Genomic DNA, 23770 nt, shown 5'->3' on the forward strand with positions numbered 1-23770 from the left:
GGTGGCATTCAAACTGTCATTACCAATGGGTTTTAGTGAAGTTTTTACCTTCAGGAAGCTCTCACTAAAAAACCAGACCAGATAAAAGATATATTAAGTGATGTGAATTTCCTTTTTTTTTTTCTATTAGTGTTTATGTTAGACTCAATCCAGTATCATTTGGTTGACTACAGAGCTTAAAACCACTCAGATCTGAACCCTTCAAATTCCCATCATCAGTAGCTTTTTATTGCTCCATTGAAAGATGTTGTTGTTAACATGTTTTGCCCTTGACCAAAGTGATGCACCAATTCAGCATTTCAAGTCCGTAGACTGTATTTGAAACCTTCTTCAACCAATTAACAAAACAGAGAATTTCATTCTATCTAATATTGTTTGACATTGTTCCTTTTTCTCACTCTGAAAAAAAAATTAAAACAAGAACAAATTTAAACCCCAAACAAAATTAGATGGCCAAGTTGAATTACTGCATTTTAGAGGGGACCACAATTGTACTGAAGTATGACATGTAAAAGACAGTTTAGAGTTCAAGTAATGTGTTTCAAAATGACCAAAGCTATGTAATCCCCACTCAGGTCAACATACAGACCATGTAGATTAATTTGATTTCTACCATCATAAGATTAATCTTAAACTTAAGTGCAATTATACCAAATGTTCACTTTGATGTCTGGTTTCTTTTACTTAAAATTATGTTTGTGAGATTCGTTTATGTTTTATTTGTTGTAACAATTTGTTTTTGTCATTGTACAGTATTCCAATGAATGAATATGTGAATAAGCCACATTTTAATTATTAATTTTACCAGTGAGGAACATTTGGGTAGTTTACATTTTGAAATCATTGGAGAAAAATTTTCAATTAACATTCTTGTAGATGTCTTTTGCTACACATATGTAATGCACACAGAGAATGCATATGTCAGTTTTTATTGGTGTTAATAGACAGTTTTCCAAAGTAATTATGCATTGATCATTCCAAAATGATATGAGAGATCAGTTGCTTTTCATTGTTATGTATGCTCTTATATTTCAATATTTCTTGTGCTGCACACCTTTCCAAACTTTACTTTTTGATAAAAATACATTTACAATTTGTTAATGTTTCTTTATTTTTGAGAGATAGAGACAGAGTTCGAGCAGAGGAGGGACAGAGAGAGAGGGAGACACGGAATCTGAAGCAGGCTCCAGGCTCTGAGTTGTCAGCACAGAGCCCAACATGGGGCTTGAACTCACGAACCGTGAGATCATGACCTGAGCCAAAGTTGGTCACTTAACTGACTGAGCCACCCAGCAGCCCCAGATAAAAAATATTTTTGATAAAAAACATTCCTAAACTGTAAGATTTGAATGTGCATATGTGGGCTACTAAAGGAAAAGATTCTTAAACGTGACTGAACAAAAATAGAGTCATGGTTGAATAGTAAAGAAGTATTATCTATCCTTTAATGAACTTTGTAACCAGAAATAGCCCTAGCTAAAAAGCAGAAAAAAACCCAGAGAGTATAAGACTGCCCTGAGATAAGTCAGAGTGTATTCTTGTCTTATAGCAAACAAGGCCTAGTAAAGGGGTTAACTTTTCTCCACATAAAACTTAAGACTAATTATGGTCTTTATTGATGTTTCAGTATAATGAGATGCACAGAAATATTATTTATAATTTTACATTTCAGTCTATAACTTAGATATAAAAAGCAGTTTCCTGGTACATTTTTCTATGAAGCTTGACTATTGTCCTTCTATGAATAGGCAAATAATGCCTGTTATATTTTAACAGTGAACATCCTGAGGTGTTTTTTTTTTTTTTAGTCTCAAAATGAGAAATATTTGAGAAAAGAGAAAACTTGATTTTATCTCAAATTTATAGAAGATGAGATATTACAATGAAACCAGAATAACAGAAAAAAACCCTGACATACTAAGAAGTATTAGAGTTTAATATCATATTTCACCTTAGCAATATACAACTAGTATTTACAAAAAAATCAACTATTGGTTTATTTAAAAAGTGGCACTATTTACTTTTATACATACAAGATTGTGATATCATATAGTTCATTTCCTATTTGAGATAAGACTGACTAAGCTGAGAAAAAGGGAAATATCCTCCAATTTAAACAGAATATATTTCTGTTCTACTTAAGGATATTATAGATGTAACATAATAGCATAAAGAGAATCTCCTTTGAGAGAACAGCAGTTATAAATAGTGAAAATAGTTAATGGTTACAGTTATATATTACAGAGGGTGCAGATTAAGTAGACAAGGCTCTGGGCTGGGCTTTGAAGGATGGAATCCTATTTGTATGTCAGAAATTATTTTATTTTGTGACCTTGAACAAGCTGCTTAAATTCACTGCCTCATAATTTTCCATAAGCATAATGAGTTTAGTAGTACTTGTTCTTCCATTCTAAAGATTGATTGGAATGCTCTTTCAGAAGAGTGATTGTATATTAATCTCATTAGTGTTATTTTTAGTATTTCATGTCTTCTCCATAGTATAGTTGTATGAAAATACTTCAACAAGACTTTCCAGGAAAGATCTAACACTAATAGTCTGTGGTATCATAAATGATAAGAGTTGATGTTCACCTTAATACTTGTAGAACTAATAATAGAATCAGCCATGAATGATTTAAACAGTAATTCTGCTCATTAAATTAAACAGTTCATTTCCCAAATTTTATGCTTCATAGAAATTGTTTTTCTGCCTAATCAATCCTGTCATCAACTGAGCAATTAACTTGCCCATGGATATTCTGGGTGTTGATCTGTCATGAGCATTAGGTTTCCTCCCAAAAGATTAAATATTATAGTTAAAAAAAATCTATATCTCTGCAATTATGTTTCCTCACAAGGAATCAATAACAGCAATGACTTGACCACTTATTTGGAGAGATTTCCATAAAGTATCTCATTTAATGTTATTTTCTTGTATAAAAGAATAAAACATTGCTTCATTAATAATAGGTATAGGTCTTAGAATATTCTTTTTTTAATAATGTTATAGCCCATATTCTTTTTAAACATTTTTAAAATATTTATTTATTCTTGAGACAGAGAGAGACAGAGCACGAGTGGGGGAGGGCAGAGAGAGAGGGATACACAGAATCTGAAACAGGCTCCACACTCTGAGCTGTCAGCACAGAACCTGATGTGGGGCTCAAACCCGCGAACCGTGAGATCATGACCTGAGCCGAAGTTGGATGCCCAGCCGACTGAGCCACCCAGGCGCCCCTAGGTCTTAGAATATTCTTAACACAAACTTAAATATTTTGAAAGATGTATGTATCGCTGAAAAATAGTGTGAGGCTGAAAGATAGCAACCCTGAAGCTCAATTGGCTATGGGTTCAGCTCCAATCTTATTCCTATTGCTTAAATTTGAGACATCAATAGAAACATTTTAGACTAATAATGCTTATTTCTCAGGACTCTACAATATTTATATGTAAACTGTCCAATTTGTTCTAAGTAGAGGAAAATGTTTTCTTTACAATTCTAATTTCAAAATTTGAAGATTTGATAGAGTCTAAAATGAAATTCAGGTCCATGTTTTAAAAATTTTTAATGTTTATTATTTTTGAGAGAGGCGGAGATAGAATGCTAGTGGGTTAGGGGCAGAGAGAGAGGGAGACACAGAATCAGAAACAGGCTCCAGGCTCTGACCTGTCAGCACACAGCCCGATGCGGGGCTCGAACTCATGAGCTGTGAGATCATGATCTGAGCCGAAGTCGGACTCTCAACCCACTGAGCCACCCAGTCACCCCCATTTTTTTTTAACAGTTTATTTTCCATCAACCTTCTTTCCATTTTGTATGCCTTTGTGGAAGAGCAGCTTAAGACCACTCAGTGGTTGTTCCTGCCCATTCAGTGGCTAGTGGCTAGAGGAGTGGGAGTTGCAGACCACTCATCAGTGGCAGGCTGAGCACTCCTGTCTTCAGTAGGGAACTGCTGAATAGGCACAGAGGGCACCTGGATGCCTTCAGACCAGTCTGGGACTTAAGGTTGAGTGGCCGTGAACTCAGGAGCTGGAGCAGTACATTCATCCTGAAATTCCTCTTTGATCACAGCCTTTCCAGCAGTGGCCTGCTCTTCCTTTTCAATCTCTTCAGGACGTCTGTAGAAGTAGAGATCAGGCATGACCTCCCTTGGGTGTTCACGGGCAATAGTGCCATGCATGCGCTGAACTTCCCAGGCTAGCATCCACATCAGACAGACCCACTAAGTGAGCTCCCTTGCTGTTGCAAGTGATGGCAATGTCCACAGAGTACAGATGAGAGTCTGTGTTACACAGAGCGATGGTAGGCAGGTTAACATAAGACACCTCTGTGAGAGGCTGGTGGTCAGCCTTGGGATCAGTAACCACCAGAAGTCTCAGCTTCCAGAAAGCTGCCTGGATATGGTTAGTGTAGGTTCCAGAAATGAAGCAGCCAGCAATTGGATGGCTCCAGTAGTAGCAGCAAACTTCAGCACAGCTTGCTGGCCAGTATTCCTGGATAATATGACACTGACATCAGGCAGGTTTTCATTGGCAATAGTGGCATGAGCTACCAAGAGAAGCCTTTCCCAGGTTCTCTTCAGATTTATGATGCAGGCACCATCACTTTTCCTTTTGTAGATGTGCTGTTCCATTTGGAAGTCAAGGTTGTTGCCACCTAAGTGGGTTCCTGCTACAAGTAATTTAAGGACATCCTCCTCCTTCATTGTGAAAGTTTCCCTTTGAGTTAACCAGGGGATGAAGAACAATGCCGTATGGACACCTCCTTGGGTAGCACAGAAAGGTTAGGTCTATTCTCAACTTCTGTACATTGTTAATGGTATTTAATCACATTCATTTTACTTTTTTTGAAGGGGACTATTAGTTTATTTCTCTAATGTGTAGCATACAATGTGAGAATAGATAACTAAGAACTCTGAGTGGAGAATGAATAGATGGATGTGTTTCCAGGTTTGCTTACAACAGGTATGTTCTAGAGTCACAAAGGACCATCTTTCTTTCTTTACAATTTATTTCATATTACTTTCATATTTTAAAATCCCTGGGGTGCCTGGGTGGCTCAGTCGGTTAAGCATCTGACTTTGGCTCAGGTCATGATCTCATGGTTTGTGAGTTTGATCCCCACATGGGGCTCTCTGCTGTCGGTGCAGAGTCCACTTCAGATCCTCTCTCTCCCTCTCTCTCTGCCCTTCCCCCATCTCAAAATTAAATTAACATTAAAAAGTAAAATAAAATAAAATTCCTAACATGGCTGGCTCCCAATGGCATGTTATCATAAAGAAGATGAGTCACAATCTTTAAAAAATTTTCTAGATAAGAGAACTCTCAATTTCCATCCCTCTCCCAATTCCAGGTACTCCTCCTATTTCATGAGCACTAACTATATCCCAGATATTTTATAAAAGTCATTTCATTTAATCCTCAAAGCAACTGAATATACTGTACAAAAGCATTTTGTGTGTGTATGTGAGAAGAAAGAGGGAATTTGGCCAAATCATAAATCACATGACAGGCAAGTGGCATAGACCAAATTAAACTTCACAATTTATTATGAACTATGTAAAGCTATCTTCATTTTCCTCAACTGTCTTTCTTTTTCTTCCCTCTATTTTTAGGATTGTGAAATAACCTCCAACTTTGGGTTGGTAATCTCTGCTAATTTGCTAAATTATCTGTCTTTTAAAATCAGTAGAAAGACAAAAAAGAGAAATTAAGACTTCAAATAAATATGGATAGACCTAAATTGGATTATAGTAAGTTTGCACATCAATCTTAGCACACTGACAAAGGACATGGCTCCTTGTCATTATTCAGGTCTCTGGTTAAATGTCACCTTCCCTAGAGTCTTTTCTGGATTATTCTAATCTATTCTGGATTATTCTAGGTCTTGGTATTTGTTCCTTTTGTTCACCACTGTCTCTCCAGTGCCTTGGACAATATTTGATAGAATTAAGTTGAACCAGTAATATCTGTTGACTTAATCATTAAATGAATGATTACTTACTTTCAGAAACAATCTATGTGTTTTAGGGAAGCTGCATAATGTTTGTAAGGTGGTTTTTCCATTAATTAAAAAAATAGCAACTACTTCACAGTGAGTTATAGGCATCACATAAAATTAAATGAAGTAATGTGAATTGCAATATTTATCCCTTACAAGACCCTCAAAAAGTGTTGCTATGGGGCACCTGGGTGGCTCAGTTGGTTAAGTGTCTGACTTCGGCACGGGTCGGATCTCACAGTCCGTGGGTTCGAGCCCCACGTCAGGCTCTGTGCTGACAGCCCACAGCCTGGAGCCTGCTTCGGGTTCTGTGTCTCCCTCTCTCTCTGCCCTTCCCCTGCTCATGCTCTGTCTTTCTCTGTCTCAAAAAGAAATAAAAACATTAAAAAATTTTTTTTAAAGTGTTGCTATGGTCACATAAAGTATTTATTTGATAAAACAATTCAGTGAAGTAGATGATTTATTTGTGAAATACACCCACATTTAGGCACAAATGTAAAAAATGGAGAAATTAAGGCTAAAAGAAGGCAAGCTAGTTGTTGACAATTATATGGTCAAAAAAGTGATTGCATCTCAATTTTGACCCATATTTCTAACTTGAATCTCTCAACTTGCTGTTGAGGCACAGGGGTGACTAGAGACTCTATATACAAACTTTTTGTAAAAGGTAGTAGATAATACAAATGACTATGGGACTCTGCTAAACTCACCAGTTCATTTCACTTTAAACAGCCAATAGTCATTAAGCAGAATGGATTTAAAGCAATGACCTAGAAATCAAAGGCAGTGTATAACCTATTACAAATCTCTTGAGCCATCCAGCCTGCCAACAATTTTTAAACACTCTTTTGGTTTTGAAGTTATGTCATAAAATAACATTTTGAAAATTGCAGAGGAAAATAATGTAGAGTATATATATATATGCTCTGAAACTTTAAATTTCACTATGTCACTGTAATTACCAAGGAGGCAGTGGTAACTTAGTAAAATCCAATTACATTTTTTTTTTTTCAGCTAGGGGATCAGAGAGAAAGTTGTAGAGAGAAAAATGGCTTATGTTTTCCCTGAAACTAAAATTTTGCTCTTTCCATGTCCTATTCAGATCCTTCTCTTTCCCTATTTTTCAGTGCTATGTATATCATCACAGTTGATTACCAATTAACATGTAAGTAATTGTATGATGGTGATAATGATACTGTGGCTTTCCCTTTCTTTTCTCAGTCAGCCCTGCAGATAAATTATAAGCTATCGATTCCTGCTGAAGTGAATAGATGGCCTAGTTTTGCTGCAGTATTCAAGTTTTTCCCCCACAGTCAATTCCCAGTGTCCTAGTGATTTATCTACCTTTGCTAAATTTCGTGTTCATGTTCTTTTTACCAGTGGCATGGAATTTTAATTGGCTTTTGATAAAATGTATAAGAATACTTTCTAAACTAGAAATGGAGAAAAATTGCATTTTTTCTACCTCTACATGTCAAGATTTCTGCAAGCTAGTAGAAGCTAAAAGGCATTAATAGTTTGTGCGTTTTTAACTAACGATGTATAGGGCTCAATGTGTGACAGTCTCTTGGTTGTATCCTGAGAAATCCTAAGTTCTGTTAGGTTTCTCAGTGTAATACAATGTATTCGGGAACAATTGAATGTCTGTTTATCATTATTTCTACCATTTTATTGTAAGATAATTTTAAACTGAGAGAACATTACAAAAATTATACAAAATAACAATTTTTGCAGGGTTATTAATTTTTAACACTTTCCCACATTTGCTTTATCTTCTCTATATGAAATCATATAATAGTTTTATAAACCCATGATACTTCAGCATGCATTTCCTAAGACCAAAATTATTTAATCACATATCTATAATCCATAATACAAAAATCAAATTCAAGAAATGTAACATCAATATAACTTTTATATACTTTACATTGAATATTCCAGTTTCATCACTTGTCACAGTGATTTGCTTTATTGTTTTTTATTTTCTAGTATAAGATTTGGTCTTCAGTCAGAAATTGTATTTAGCTGTCATGTCTATTTAGTTTCCTTCAACCTAGACCAGTTTCTTGTATTTTCTTTCTTTCATGCCATTAAAGAATACAACCAGTAATTTTATAGAATATTCCTCAACTTAGGATTTGCTGATGTCTCCACAGGAATAGCTTCAAGTATGCGTTATAGACTAGGACACTACATAAGCAATGTACCTTTTTCAGAGTACCACATCCAGTAGCATATATTCCAGTAGGATTATAATTCCTATTTATCTCATTTTAATAATGTTAATTTTGACAGCTTTGTGTCTTAATTATCTATTGTTGCCTAGCTGTGGGGCCACAAAATTAGCAGCTTAAAGAATACACAACTTTATTGTATGGCAGTTTCACTAGGTCAGAAAACTGGTGTGGCTCAACTGGCTTCAGAATCATATGTTGCTATAATCAGTGTCAGTTGAGCTGTGGTCTTTCAAGGCTCAACTGCAAAAGGATCTACTTTAAATCACACATGGTTATAGGCAGAATTCAAACCCTTGCATGCCATAGGACTGAAGCCCTTAGTTTCTTGCTGGCTATTGGTCTGTATCTTCCCTGAATTCCATGAGCCTCTCAACAGGACAGCTCAGAATATAGCAGCTTGCTTCATCAAAAGCATCAAGGGAGAGAGTCTACTTGCAACATGGGTTACAAACTTATGTAGTGTTGTCTTGTAAGTGGCATCTCATTATCTTTGCTGTATTATTGATTTAAGTAGCAGGTCCTGCCCATATTCAATGAAATGAGTTTATAATAGTCATGGCTACCAGGGAGAGAGTATAACTGGGAGCCATCTAGAAGTCTGCCCACCACACTGTAAGACCTGCTATGGTATTTTCTTATTCCTTCACCACTTAGCTACCATTTTTCATTTTGTCATTACTACATTTATAAGGGGGCTATTTGAGATTATGTAATATACCATTCCACAATACTCCCTCCACTCCACGGTTTTATTCCCCATCAATAGTTCTTACCAGAATGTAATTTACTACATTAATTTTAAAATAGTAACTTTCTAAGTCATAATACATTCTAAAGTAATTAGAATTATATTATCAGGAAAGGATTTATTCTATCACACATTTATCTGTTTGTCTATTTATCTGTAATCAATGTGTCATTTTTCTTTGACTGACTTTAATATTTTCCCTTTATGTGATTTTCATTTATTTAATTATGATGTCTCTTTAAATGATTTTCTTTATTCTAAATTTTTTGTGGTCTCTTAAACTGCTTGAATTTTCCCATGTATAATTTTCTTCAAATTTGGAACACTCTGGCTATCATTTTTCTTCAATGCTTTTTCAGTCCCTCACCTCCAGCTTCAGTGGCTCTAATTAAATTTATGTTAGGCTATTTGAATACAAGGATATAAAATATAACAGTATATGCCCAAAACATGGGAAGGAGAGGAGTAATAAATGGGTTCAAACTTAAATGACCATCAACTTAATGTAGACTGCTATATGCAGAAGAGAGTATATACAAACCTAATGGTAACCATATATCAAAAACCAGTAATAAATATGCAAAGAATAAAGACACATATATCACTAAAGAAAATCAGCAAACCAAAAAAGAGAGAAAGAGAAGAAAGGGTCAGAAAAAAATCTTCAGAAACAACCCACAAATAATAAAATTACAATAAATACATATATATCAATAATTACTTTGAATGTAAATGGAACAAATGTTCCAATAAAAAGACATAGATTGATAGAAAAACAAGACCCTTCTACATGCTGGCTTAAGAGACTCACTTTAGACCCAAAGACACCTGCAGATTGAAAGTGAGAGGATGGAGAAACATCTATCATGCAAATGAACATCAAAGGTAAGCCAGAGTAGCAATACTACTATCAGACAAAGTAGATTTTAAAATAAAAACTGTAAGAAAATAATAAAAAAATAAAGAAGTAAAGACTGTAACAGGAGACAAAGAATCATACAATATAATCATAAAGGGAACAATCCAATAAGAAGATATAGCAATTGTAAATATATATATGCACTCAACATGAAAGCGCCAAAATGCATTAAACAGTTAATAACAAACATACAAGATCTAATTAATAATAATACAATAATAATAGGGTACTTCTATACCCTACTTACATCAATGGACAGAAACAGAAAATCAATGGGGAAACAAAACCTTTGAATGACACACTGTAACAGACAGACTTAACAGATTTGTTCAGAATGTTCCATCTTAAAACACCAGAATATACATTCTTTTCAAGTGCACACAGAACATTCTCCAGAGTAGATCACATATTAGTCCATAAAACAAGCCTCAACAAATTCAAGAAGATCATAATCATTCTATGCATATTTTCTGACCACAGCACTATGAAATTACAAGTCAACTAGAAGAAAAAAAACTGGAAAGACCACAAATACATGGAGTTTAAATAACATGCTACTAAATAATGAATGGGTCAACCAGAAAATAAAAGAAGAAAATAAAAAGTACATGGAAACAAATGAAAATGAAAACAAAACGGTCCAAAACCGCTGGGATGCAGCAAAAGTGGTACTAAGAGGGAAGGTTTCAGTAATACCTTAAGAAGCAGGAAAAACAACCAAGAAACAATCTAACCTTATATCTGAAGTAGTTAGAAAAAGAACAACAAACAAAACCTAAAACCAGCAGAAGGAAGGAAATTATAATAAAGATTAGATCAGAAATAAGTTATACAGAAACTAAAACAACAACAACAACAACAACAACAACAAACAACAGAACAGATCAATGAAACTAGAAGCTGGTTCTTCGAAAAAAAATTAATAAAATTGATACACCTCTAGCCAGGCTTATAAAAAAAATAGAGGACTCAAATAAATAAAATCACAAGTGAGAGAGGAGAAATAACCAACACCACAGAAATACAATTATAAGAGAATATTATGAAAAACTATATGCCAACAACTTGAACACCCTAGAAGAAATGGATAAAATACTACAAACATATAAACTACCAAAAGTGAAACAAAAAGAAACAAAAAAGTTGAACAAATAACCAGCATTAAACTGAATTAGTAATCAAAAAACTCCCAACAAACAAAAGTCTAGGACTAGATGGCTTCACAGGTGAACTCTACCAAACATTTAGAGGGGTTAATACTTACTCTTCTCAAGCTATTCCAAATAATATAAGAGGGAAAACTTCCAACTCATTCTATGAGGCCAACATTACCCTGTACCAAAACCAGATAGAGCCTCTACTAAAAAAGGAACTATAGGCCAATATCCCTGAACATGGACTCAAAAATTCCCAATTAAATATTAGCAAACCGAATCCAACAATACATTAAAAAGTAATTTACTACAATCAAGTGTGATTTATTTTTGAGATGCTAACTATCAAACAGTGATGAAAGAAACTGAAGAAAGCACAAAGAAATGGAAAGACATTCCATGCTCATGGTTTGGAAAAACAAATATTGTTAAAATATTTTTACTATCCAAAGCAATCTACACATTTCATACAATCCTTATCAAAATACCAACAATATTTTTCACAAAACTAGAACAAACATTACGAAAATTTGTAAGCAACCACAAAAGACACTGAATAGCCAAAGTAATCTTGAAAAAGAAAAACAAAGCTGAAGGCATCACATTTCTGGACTTCAAGTTAAATTACAAAGCTGTAGTCATCAAAACAGTATTGTACTGGCACAAAAATGGACACATAGATCAATAGAACAGAATAGAGAGCCCAGAAATAAAGTTACATTTATGTGGTTAACTAATCAACAAAGCAGGAAAGAATATCTACTTGGTGCCTGGGTGGTTCAGTTGGTTAAGCATCCAACTCTTGATTTCAGCTCAGGTCATGATCTCATGGTTAGTGAGATTGAGCCCTGTGTTGGGCTCTGTACTGACAGTGGTGAGTCTGCTTTGGATTCTCTCTCTCTCCAACTCTCTCCACCCCTACCCAACTTGTGGGTGCTCTCTCTCTCAAAATAAATAAATAAACACTTTTTAAAAATATATAGTTTCTTCAACAAATGGTGTTGGGAAAACTGGGCAGCAACATGCAAAAAACAAATGAAACTGGGCAACTTTCTTACATCATACACAAATATAAATTCAAAATGGATTTAAAACCTAAATGTGGGACCATACAAACTCGAGAAGAGAACACAGATAGTAACTTCTGTGACATCAGCCATAACAACTTTTTTCTAGATATGTCTCACAGGTGAGGGAAACAAAAGCAAAATTAAACTATTGAGAGTACACCAAAGTAAAATCTTCCGCACAGTTAAGGAAACCATCAACAAAACTAAAAGGCAATCTATGGAATGGGAGAAGATATTTGCAAATGACATATCTGATAAAGGGCTAGTATCCAAAATATATAAAACATGTCTAAAACTCAACATCCCAAAATGAATAATACAATTAAAAATGGGCATATTGGGGCGCCTGGGTGGCGCAGTCGGTTGAGCGTCCGACTTCAGCCAGGTCACGATCTCGCGGTCCGTGAGTTCGAGCCCCGCGTCAGGCTCTGGGCTGATGGCTCGGAGCCTGGAGCCTGTTTCCGATTCTGTGTCTCCCTCTCTCTCTGCCCCTCCCCCATTCATGCTCTGTCTCTCTCTGTCCCAAAAATAAATAAAAACGTTGAAAAAAAAATGGGCATATTGACATGAGTAAACATTTTTCCAAAGAAGACATACAGATAGCCAATAGACACATAAAAAGATGCTGAACATCATTTATCATCAGGGAAATACAAATCAAAACTACAATGAACTGTCACTTCGCCTGTTAGAATGGCCAAAATCAACAACACAAGAAACTAAAAGCATTGGCGAGGATGTGGAGAAAAAGGAACACTTGTGAACTATTGGTAGAAATGCAAATTGGTACAGCCACTGTGGAAAACAGTATGGAGTTTCCTCAAAAGATAAAAATAGAACTACCTTGTGATCCAACAATCACACTACTGGGTGTTTACCCAAAATATACAAAAACACTAATTCAAAGGGATACATACACTCCTGTTTATAATAGCACTATTTACAATAGCCAAACTATGGAAACAGCCCAAATACCCATCAACTGATGAATGGGTAAAGAAGAAGTGGTATATGTATACAATGGAATATTACTCAGCCATAAAAAGAATGAAATCTTGCTATTTGCAATGACATGGATGGAGAGAGAGAATATAATGCTAAGTGAAATAAGGCAGAGAAAGACAAATACCATATTATTTCATTCAAACATGGAATTTAAGAAACAAAACAAATGATCATAGAAGGAAAAAAGAGAGGCAAACCAAGAAACAGATTCTTAACTATAAAAAACAAACTAATGGTTACCAGAGGGGAGGTGAGCAGGGGGATGGGTTAAATTGGTGATGGAGATTAAGGAGGGCATTTGGGATGAGCACAGTGTGATGTGTGGAAGTTTTAAATCACTGTATTGTACACTGAAACTGTCACACTGTATGTTAACTAATTGGAATTAAAATGAAAAAAAAATGTTAGGCTGTTTGATATTGATCTACAGCTTACTGAATCTTTGTCTATTATTTTTAATTCTTTTTTGTCTTATTGCATTTTGTATATTTTTGAAGTATACTGATATTTTCTTCTGCTGTTTCAAATATACTGCTGATCCTATCCAGTATGTTTGTGTTTTCTTTTTCATTTTTGATCTCCAGGATTCCATTTGAGGTTTTGATATATTTTTTCTTGTTATATTTAATGTGTTACTGTTTTTCTCAAACAAGGAAAATATATTTAGAGTAGATCTGAAGACTCTACTCCATTACTCATGCACTATGAAGTTTTTTCATTCTGACAGGTGGAAACACAAACTAATCTCTGTGAATAATGTATGTCAATATATTGCCCTCAAGTGATTATTTCCTTTTTCTCACATAATTTCCTCTCCCACATATGCAGATTAGTTTTCAGTCAAAAAGTTGAGGCGAATCTTTTTAGATCTCCCAAATTCTCCATGAAAATATCTCTCATAAGAGAGACTCCTTCTCAAATTCTAGCTACCATGGCTTTTCCAACAATAATCTTTATCATGTATATCAGTAAGATTCTTGGTTCTCTTTGGATTACCACTCCCTGCCCTGAACCTGAAAACTCTTCAAGTAGTATGCTAGGACATTCATGATACTCAGATAATTTTTCTTCTCTTGGTTATCACAGTGCTATTGTCTAAGACCAGAAGAAAGTGAGTACATATCTTCTGACAAAATCATACCCATATGTATAAATCCTGGTATAATCTCTGTGTATATGTGTGTGTTATATTCACCTAATGTTTTAATTTATTCAATAATAATGATCAATATTTTTTGAGCCAAGCACTTTTCTGACACTTCATACATAGAAACACTTTTGGTCCTTCCAATATCCCCATGAAATAAACACTATTTTTCTTTCTTTCTCTTCCTTCCTTCTTTTTTTCTTTCTATTGAGACACAATTGACATATAACATTATTTTATTATTTTTTTGAATTTTTTTATTTTTATTTTTGAGAGAGAGACAGAGCATGAGTGGGGGAGGGGCAGAGAGAGAGGGAGACACAGAATCCAAAGCAGGCTCCAGGCTCCGAGCTGTAAGCATAGAGCCCTATTTGGGGCTCAAACTCACGGACTGTGAGATCATGACCTGAGCCAAAGTCGGACACTTAACCGACTGAGCCACCCATATAGCATTATTATAGCACCCATTATAGCGCCCTGACATATAGCATTATTTTAGTATCATCTCATGGTAACATCTCTTAATGTGATTTATCTGCAATATTTTTATTTTTGGAATATTACATCAACACTCATAATACCATTCTGTTGTTCTTGTACTATTTGTCAGGTATTCATCAATTTAATACTTGATTCATTAAATGAATTAGGAGATTTTCGTTCAGTTTTTTAATGCTCTGAAGTTATGGAGAATTAATTCCCTCTATTTTCCAAATATTTGTTGAATTTCCTTGTACAGCTGTTAACCAGTGCATTTTAAATGGGATGTTCTCTTGATAACTTCCTGTATATCCATATATGTAAATTGGTCTCTTTAATCCTTTAATCTTCACTGGGATTCATTTTGGTAAACTGTATTTGGCTAAGAAATGATCTGGTTCATTTGTTTTTCATATTTACGTGTATAGAGATGTACCAAGTAATAACTTCAGATTTTTAAAAAAATTTCTTATGTGTAGATATTTATTTCCCATTTGTCATTTCTTGTTTTCTACGCTGGTGCTGCCTCCCTTTTTAATTAATCAAATTTGTCAACTGATTTTTCAACTCTGTTCAAAAACCAAGATTTCATTTATTAATATGATCTGCTATTTTTTCTGTTATCTACCTTTTCTGTTATCTACTATGTATTATTTTTTCATTGTGCTTTTTCTGGATCACACTGTTGAGCTTTTTCTTGTATTTTTAGTCAGGGACTAATGATCACTGCTTAAAATAACATGCCATGGATTTGATATGTTTTGTTTTCATCATCATTTTTTTTTTAATTTATTTTTATTTATTTTGAGAGACAGAGAGAGAGAGCAAGTGGGGGAGGGGCAGAGAGAGAGGAGAGACAGAATCCCAAGTAGGCTTGGTGCTGTCATTGCAGAGCCTGACATGGGGCTCAAACTCACTAACTGTGAGATCATGACCTGAGCCAAAATCAGGAGTCAGTGCTTAACCAACTGAGCCACCCAGGTGCTCCTCATCATCATTATTTTTCAGAAATTCTTCATTTATTGTTTTATCTCCACTCAGTGCTGTTTAATAAAAGGTTTTATTTATATATTTTATAATTAACTTAGATATTGGTAACTTACATAACTTAGATAAAAATAATTTTATTTTTAAATTTAAATTTAAGTTTTAGTTTATCCCATTACGATCAGAGTATGTTGTTTGCAATTGTTATATTTTATGGAATTTGTTCTTTTTTTTTTGGCAACCTAATATATGATCAGTATTTTATAACTGTGACAGGTCCTTGAGAAGAACACATATATTTGCTATTATCACGATATATTATGTAATATGTAGCCATAAGATCTTCCTTAGATCTTATTCTTACTGACTTTTTATTTTTTATATTTATTCATTTAATGTTTATTTACTATTTTGAGAAAGAAAGACATACAGAGAGAGAGAGCGAGAGCAAGAGCGAGAGAGAGAGAGAGAGAGAGAGAGGCAGAGAGAGAATCCCAAGCAGGCTTTTTGCTGTCAGTGCAGAGCCTGATGTGGGGCTCAATCCCATGAACTGTGATCATGACCTGAGCCAAAATCAAGAGCTGGACACTCAACCAACTGAGCACCCAGGCACCCCGTTACTGACTTTTTAATCTCTTGACATATCTTGCACTAAAAATGTTACATCACAGTATTCAATCATCAGAGTATTTCTTTTTCTTCTTTCACCCTCTGTAGTTTCTGCTTCAATATGTGGTTGCTGGGCACAGCAAAATTTAAAATGTTGTATCTATATTGTGAATTTTGGCTCAACAATTTTACTAAATTATATGTCATAGTGGATTTTTCTGTGTCAATTTTCCCAAGTTCATGTGAGTTTTTTTTGAAAAAAGAACATTTTTCTTGTATGATAATTTTAAACATTCCTGGTTTTTTATTTTATTTTTCTTCTTCATATTTTCAAATTATATATACAGTGTGTTTAATAGGTTACTTGTTTGTTTTTTGGTTGGTTGGTTAGTTTTTTGCCTGTCTTCCATTTCAGTCACTTCTAATCTGATCCTTTTTAGAATGTAATTTTTATTCTCTTGACTATTTTTCCTATCATTATTCAAAGGCCCTTACTAGATTATTTCAATCTATATTCTCTTGGGTATTTTGTAATTATTTTTCATATTAATAGTGAGATTGACTGTATTAAAATCAATTTTTTTAAGTTAAATCAACTCTCATTATATTTCATGCCACAATTTTTAAAATCAAATTCATTCTAAATTCATTCTTAATTTTTGAATTTCATATTCCACTCTAGTTTAATATTTATTCATTCTTGACTGAGGATTTTCAGTGTTTTAGCACAGTTGCCTTTCATTTTGAAGTTCTTTTGTTGTGAGAAATTTTAATCAGCTGATTTAAATTCTCTGTTTAATATAGTAGCTTCATAGACAGTTGGTCTCACTTTCTCCTATTTCTGGATATCCCATCATGTCTTCTATCCCATTCTTGACATTTCTCTAAGAAGGACTGTTTGTATCTATATATCTGCTTTCTTCCTAGGAAAAAAAAATGCTTCTTTGAGGTTGTCACTTCTGGTCCATTTCTCCCTGAACCCGTTTTATGGTAGGTTTTATGGTAGGTTTTAACTTGTGACCTGTTAAGTCCTAGATGTGTGATGAGTATTTCAAATTTAGTGTTAGCCTTTCTCTTCCTGTAGGTGATTTTATCTGTGCTTTGTATAAGACCTCCCACTCCCTTCTCTTTTTCAGAGTCTTTTACTTCTCCTCTCCCTCATTCCTTTCATATACAGTATGCACTAGTGAAATTTGGTGTATGTTTCTCTATAAATAGTTTCACCTGTGAAAATCTCTGCCTCCTAGTATTGCTAAGTTGTGAAGCATGTGCTTTTATTTCATATTTCTTTGTTGTATTTTGTTTGTTCATATTATGCTTATCTGGGACGATGTGTTGAGAAATTTAGATGTAGGCAGCTGCTATTATCCTAGAGCAACCCTATTTATTCTTCAAGTAATTCAGCAGTGCTAAATGGTGGGATAATAGTGCAATCATAAAATAACATAACCTAACATGATTGATGATATACTTTGTTCAAAATAATGTTATAAGACTTTCCATGTTTTTTTACGCTTAATTCCTGCGATACTCTAAGATAAACATCATTTATCTTTTCATTTTAAAGATAAGAAAACTAAGGTTTCATTGGTAATTGGAAGAGCTAATATTTCAACTAAGCTCTATTTTCCTACAACAGCTATGCTCTTTTCACAACATATCCAATGTATAGATTTTGCTCTCAGTTCTGCTATGCATATATCTTAAGCAAACTTCTTAAATTATCTCAATCTCTCAGCTTTCTGAAAGTAATAGTTAAATCATAAATAATAAATTCTACCTCATTGGGTTGTTGAGAAGATTAAATTTATATAAATCACCTAGTTTGTTGCCTGGTAAACCATAAGCACTTAAAGAATAGCAGCTTCCTATTAACTCAGCCATTGCATGTAACTTAGAATGCAGTGACTTGTGCCACACACTGAGCACTGAGATGAAGTGCCCACTGAGTATGGTGGTTCAGCTAAAGGCTTTGGAAAAAGCTTAGAGTCAAAGACAAAGAAAGGCAGATTGTTAAAACAAATAACTTAACTGAAAACCAAACAAGAATAAGGATCACAAGCAGAAGACAGAAACTGGGGCTAGGTGCTTCTGCCTTTATGGGACATGTGAGCACATGACAAAGGCTAGGAGGTCAATTTTCATGAGACATACCTGGTTCCAATATTGAAGAATGGCTAAAAATTATTCCTCCTTTATTGTATTTTTTGACTGAACCTGATGGAATTGTTTCAGTTAAGGGACCTCATACATTTCTGAAATTCCATTTAATACATTCACAATTATAATAACTCAATGGCTAGTGCACATAACATCTTAAAAATCTGTGGGTAACTTTTGGGCCAATGTAATTTGTATTCTCTTTAGATTACTTGGTCTATATCGTAGCTTATAATTTTTAAAGATAGAAGGTTATTTTTGACAATTCAATTTTAAAACTACATTATGTTCATCTTTCACAATAAACACTACATTAGAATTGGGTACACAGTTTACATTTGTAGAAATTGTTTTATAATCAAGTCTCTAATAAAAAAAACTTCTAAGAAATTTGTAAGAAATTAAGATTTTAAAAGACAATTTAAAAGACTGTCTATTCAATCCCACATTAATAAACCTAGTGTGTTTTCAAATACACATTATCCATGTTCCTGCACATACCCATTTTGATCATTCTAATTAAATATAATTAAACTGAATTATGTGTATAGCTAGGCACCATCTGCCAATTCCTGATGTTGAGTCACAAATTATTAACACTTCTTGAATAAAATCCAGAGGCAGCTTTACTAGAAAGAGTACTGAAGTCAGCAAAACTAGAATCAGATCCTGACATTGCACTTTCTTCCTAAATGAAAAAGCACAACTGATTAAATCTTTCTGAGTTTTGCCTTCTTATTTGAAAATAGTAATAATAATATGAACCCATGCTATTGATGTGAGAAATAAAATATCTATCATGAAATCTGGATAAGGCATAGTTTAGATCATTTTTATATGAATATATTATTTCATCAAGATATTTGCAAAAAAAAACCACCAAAAACTTAATTACATGTGTTAGACTTTTATTTATGCCTTTAAAATTTTTTAAATATCGGTTATGGGCTGAATTGTATCCTTCCTAAATTCTATGTTGAAGTCCCAGCTCTCAGTATCCTAGAATGTAACCACATTTAGATATAGGACCTTTAAAGAGGTGACTGAATTAAAATGAGACCATTAGAGTGGGGCACTGATCCAATATAGCTGGTGTCCTTAGAAGCAGAGGAAGAGACACTGAGGACAAAAGTGCAAAGCAGGAGGACAATGCAAAAATGTTGCAAGAGGAAGGCCATGTACAAGCTATAGAGAGAAGCCTCAGGAGAAACCAAACTTGTTGGCAATTTGATCTTGGATTTCTAGCCTCCACTATTGTGAAAAACAAACACACTACAGCACAGTTTGTAGTGTTTTGTCATGGCAGCCCTGGAAAACTAAATACAATATCCCTTTTTCCCCATTTATTTCCATACACTGAAACAAAACTGCAGAGAACAGACATTACGGAACAGAGACATAGTTTTAAGACTATAATACTTGTTAATGTATTTTTAGTTACATAAAAATGTTATTCCACTGATAAAGCTTCACTTACCAATATTCCCCAAGTCCCTTTGCTCTGTCTTTCCCAGAAAAATCCCTGTGAGTAATTGCTCATTAAGAATGGTGCAAAGGGCAAATCAAGGCATCATTATTACAAGAAGCTCTTGCTTTAGCTGAGCAATGACCTGATGTAAAGTTCAGATGTGCATCTTAGAAAGAATTAATGGGGAGAAAAAAGCTGACAAAAGCAAGCAAACCATTGTATTTTTCTGTTACTCCCACTTGTTTAGAATTACGTGGATGCTTGCAACATACAACAAAGAGTAAAGGGCAGTGCCCTCTTTTGAAATATGTTTGTTCACTGCAATGCTTTTGCAGCATCTGCCTCCACTGTGGCTTTCCTGGGTTTGTTACTTCTTATATCAACTTCTGCTATCTTAGAGTTGCTAGACCTCAAGTTCTAACAGGTTAAAACCATGACTAGGCAAAATCAATCATTGTCTTTCTTACTCCATTCTGCTCTTCCATCAAGTGTAGTGTTTTTCATATGGCCCCATACCACTCATTTTATAATCACTTCAAGGTACCTATTTTGATACATGAGAATAATTTCATTCCATTTTTATTTTAAATTATTCATAGGATGATAAATTTCAGATAATAACACAAAACTATTTCTCTAAAATTCAAAGCTTAAGATCTAACTTGTTGGCATGAAGTAAATTCTATATTAAGCTTATATACACTCTCAGTTTCTCTTTAACAAATTACAAAGGCTCAAACTCAAGAATGAATCAAGCAATAAGTTTCTTATTCCATATTCCATATCACACACACACACACACACACACACACACACACACACATGCACACACACATTGCCATTACCACATAAACCTGTTTATTATCATCTTTTAGGGCTTCATTCTCAAATTCCAACACCTCCTTATCTTCCCATGTTACTTTGCTTTAGGTCCCATACAATATGCTTACCGGATGCATCATCATTTATTGTATCTCTGATTCTATATGTTCCAAGCCTGTCAGCTGAATGGTGAACAACTTTTTCCTTCAAATTTGATAATTCTTTAATGCCTAGAACATAACAACAATAGATGGCTTTTTTTTCCTAAAAGAAATTTTGCTTATGTGAAAAAAGGGCAATTATTATTAACAAAAATTGATAACTTGAGCTTGTATAAGTATTGCATTCTTCTCTGTGTTAACCTGGCTAAGCTGCTGTGAACCTGGCTGAAATGATACTACTTCTTATGGTTCCATTGTGATTGTTTACACTTGGCTCAGCTGAAACTAAATTTTCTAGGAATACCTCCTCTGTTTGATTCTAGGTTAACATTAGTCAAAAAAAAAGAAAGAAAAGAAAAGAAAACCAAGAAAGTCATAAGTTTTGGGATGTGTTAAGTGAAACAGCAGGCATTCTACACAGAATGTGTCATTGCTGGAGGCAGAGTGAGATATTCCAGCAGTTTCCAGCTTATCCTTGTTTGTATGTACTACTATATATTTTTCCCAATTTTTGGTCATGATGGACGATAGCAACCCAAAGTCCAAATATGTGGCGATGAAATTACAGAAGCTTTCACTATGGCAAGGCAACAATCACCAATAAAAACCAAGTATTGGGTGAACACAAAATTGCTGCAAGAGTGAAAATAATGTCATAATTGAACATAAATAATATAATGAGTTTAATCTGTTACTTTTAATTGCATTGAATAACTTGGAGAAATAAAATAATAAGCTTAGGCTTTTAATTCTCTACTCAGGTTTTGGCAATGATCCACACTTTGATAACTGCCCTAAAAGAAGCCATTTTCTCCTATAACTACAGGACTTTCTCAAAAATAAACACAAACTCTAATCCTACAGGTCACTGCATTACTCCACAAAATATAGTTACAATTTTGCAGAATCTAATGTTAAACTTAAGGCTTTATTACAAAGAAACCCCTTAAACTTGATATGCATTCATTCGGGCAATTTCCAGGAGAGCCAAGGATTTTGAAGACCTGCATCAACTGATCCTCCTTTGACAGTACAAGCAACCCTCTTTCCACATTGGAGGGGGTGAATCTCTCCCTGAATGAAGAACCTGTGATGACATCCACTCTGCATGGGTTGCTGATCCCCCTCATATGTACTACCCCTATCACTTTTCATCGCTTCTAAGCTGGGGAAAAAAGTGACTAGTCTTACGTGGTGATGAAAAGTTAAGCCACCAATGATACTTAAGCAAATTGGAAAATGAATAATATACCTAATGAAATTCAGTATTTGGGTAAGAAGATTTCTGGGCAGAAGCTTGAAAGTGCCAACTGGTTTTAGTAAGGCTATCTATTTATCTGTCTGCCATCTGATATAGAGAAATGAACAAATAAGAAATATAAATTTCTAATAGAATCTAGAGAATACATTTCCATTTAAGGAACTGCTGGGTTTGAAACTTCGTTTTCATATAGGTTTCAAAATAAGAAATAACCTGAAAGAAAAGATCAAATACAGGGCTCTGTCAGTAAAAGATGGTTTGGGGGTTAATATCCCAAGGGTGTGGCTGTAATACTTTATTGTACAACCTCTGGAAGGTCTCACCACTTATGATGTACCTCATAAATGCTCTCAGCTAGACACAAAGATTTCTATGAGCATTCTTCTTAGAGCCTCTCTTCTAGAGGGTTTGTAAAAGTCTGTTAAAGTTTTCTCACTTAGCATCTTTACTCTCAGCCCAAGGGAGAGAGAAGCTTGTCTCAAGATTTGTAGGTATGGCCTCTATGTAATGGAATGGATTGTAACTTGATATACAGAAAGTCTGCAAAGATTTCAAAGACATTACACAGTTTGAAAAGAAAAGTACAAGCATAGTTCAAAATGCAAAGTGATCTTTGAGTCTCCAGTTTCTTGCATGAGGAACCAGGGTAGGAAAGCTAAGGCAATATAAAAAATGGACCATTTTTCATGGTAAATGGAAAAGTTAAGACCCCAGTAGGCAGAACTCAGTTGAGTAAAATGAGGGAATAGAAATAGAGCCTAATCAGTGGAGCAAGAGAAACTGTCAACACACACCTGGCTGGATTTTAGCACTGCTATGGCCAGGGGCTGTTATGTGCCTTCCATCTTGACATTCGCCTTCTTTTGTTGTTGTTGTTGTTATTTGTGCAGTTCTCCTGAACCTGTTTCACAATTTTATGCTGTGTAAGTGTAGTACAGATAATTTGTCATTTTAATTTATAAGTTTTCAGAATAAGAGAAACTCAAGAAACCACATCTATTTGGTTAAATGACCTCATTTAAAGGAAGATTTATTAAGCCTTAAGATTGAGCCTGGTGCCACAGTAGGGTAAGGCTTTTAGGAGTCTTGGATTTCGGTGTAGTTTTATGTAATAAGAGTATTACTCTTTAGGGGCCACAAGGTCAACCGTGGTTGCCACTTTTCAAAGAAAGTTGGTAGCTTGCAATAACCAATAGAATATGTTAGAACTGGAATTGTGTAATTTCCAATCCTTGTCTTTAAGAGGACTGAGAGCTTCTGTTTCTTCTCCCTTGGAACTCTTGCTTTTGGAAACCCCAATCTTCCATGTAGAAAGTATAACTACTCTGCTGGATAGAAAATTTGTACAGACCTATGTAAAAAGCTATGTGTAAAGGAGAGGCACTGTGATTACATGATAATGAAAAGAAACTCAACCATTCCAGCATTTCAGTTGAGACTCAAGAAAACTCCAGCACCATCTGGGGCCTTCATTCAACCTCACAAAAGATGTCAAGTAAAAGAACTGCCAAGGTGAACCCATCAACCAAAAGAGCAGATAA

General features: G+C 34.5%; 1 pseudogene; it reads right to left on the reverse strand.

Moving 5' to 3' along the window:
• Nucleotides 1-3838: 3838 nt before the first annotated feature.
• LOC125150657 (40S ribosomal protein SA-like) lies at nucleotides 3839-4706 on the reverse strand (annotated as a pseudogene).
• Nucleotides 4707-23770: the final 19064 nt, after the last annotated feature.

This window comes from Prionailurus viverrinus, chromosome D4 (assembly GCF_022837055.1).
Source record: "Prionailurus viverrinus isolate Anna chromosome D4, UM_Priviv_1.0, whole genome shotgun sequence".
In the NCBI taxonomy this organism is placed as follows: Eukaryota; Metazoa; Chordata; class Mammalia; order Carnivora; family Felidae; genus Prionailurus; species Prionailurus viverrinus.